This window comes from Formica exsecta, unplaced genomic scaffold, assembly GCF_003651465.1.
Source record: "Formica exsecta isolate Colony F162 unplaced genomic scaffold, ASM365146v1 scaffold86, whole genome shotgun sequence".
Classification (NCBI taxonomy): domain Eukaryota; kingdom Metazoa; phylum Arthropoda; class Insecta; order Hymenoptera; family Formicidae; genus Formica; species Formica exsecta.
Window position 1 is genome coordinate 35,014 of NW_021853632.1, and position 1,544 is coordinate 36,557.

Here is a 1,544-nt window from a genome sequence, read left to right on the forward strand (position 1 = left end):
ACGACAAAACGACGACGAAACGTTAACGAAACGTCAACGAACGACAATGGACGACAGCAAACGGTTCACGGACAGCAAAGGACGGTTCACGAACTGCTACGAACGGTTGAAGGACGGCCGAACGGTTCAGGAACGGTTGTCGGGCGGTTATCGAAAGGCTCAGGAACGGCTCAGGAACGGCTGCGCACAAATCAGGAACGGCTACCGAACGGGTCAGGAACGGCTATAAACGGCTAACGAATGGCGACGAATGACGGATGACAAAGAACCATTATTGAAAGACGATGAACGGGAATAAACGGTTATTGAATGGTTAAAAAATTAGAGATATAAATTATAATGTAATTTCTTTGCACATATTATTACGCGCCGACCAGCCGCACAGCTAAAAACATGACATCGTTAAAATCCGACGGACGTAAAAATATCGAGAAGCTACGACTCGTCGAGGAACTGCATGCTCCGGCGAGAAGAAATTTTCCCCGAAGACGCGTCGTAGTGCAGGGTTACGACGACCTGTGGCAAGCTGACATCGTCGAGATGCGTCCGTACTCTCGTTTCAACAGAGGTTACCACTACATACTCACCGTCATCGATGTGTTGAGTAAGTACGCGTGGGCCGTACCGCTCAAGAGTAAAGGCGGAAGCGAGACGGCTGATGCTATCGCAGAGATAATTCGAGATAGCGAGAGGCGCCCGAAAAATATGCAAACCGATATGGGGAAGGAATTTTACAACGCCGACGTGCAACGTCTCGTGAAGAAACACGGCATCAATCATTATTCCACGTATTCGGTGTTGAAGGCATCGGTCGTCGAACGATTCAATCGCACGTTAAAAAACGACATGTGGAAGATGTTTACGCTCAACGGAACTTACAAGTGGGTCGACGCGTTGCCGCGACTCGTGTCGGATTACAACACGCGCAAGCATCGAACGATCGGTATGCGACCCGTCGACGTTACCCCCGCGATCGCCGAAAGACTCTTGGCTACGGTGTACAGCGTGATAAAAATCGCGGGTCCGGCAAAGTTCAAAGTAGGTGACTCGGTACGCGTTAGCAAGTACAAGACGATCTTCGAGAAGGGTTACACGCCAAATTGGACCACCGAGGTGTTTAAGATCGTTAAAGTGCAGCGTACTAATCCCGTAACCTATTTACTCGAGGACTATCGCAAAAAATCTGTCGCTGGGGCGTTCTACGAGTACGAGTTGCGTCGCGCGACTTACCCGGACGTGTATCTCGTGGAGAAAGTTCTGCGCAGAAAGGGTGACGAGGTTTACGTGAAATGGTTGGGATTCGATGGATCGCACAACTCTTGGATACACAAGGACAATGTGGTTTAATTCGTACAAACTGTATTTTATTTTTAACATATGAAAAATATAAAATACATATAAAGTATCTGAAATATGTAAAAATATATAAAAGTATAATATGTGTAGGATGTATACAGCATATAAAATATGAAATATAAAAAAAAAAGAAAGATAGAAATATATTTCTGTTGTTTTCCTCATATATACATGCATACATACATACA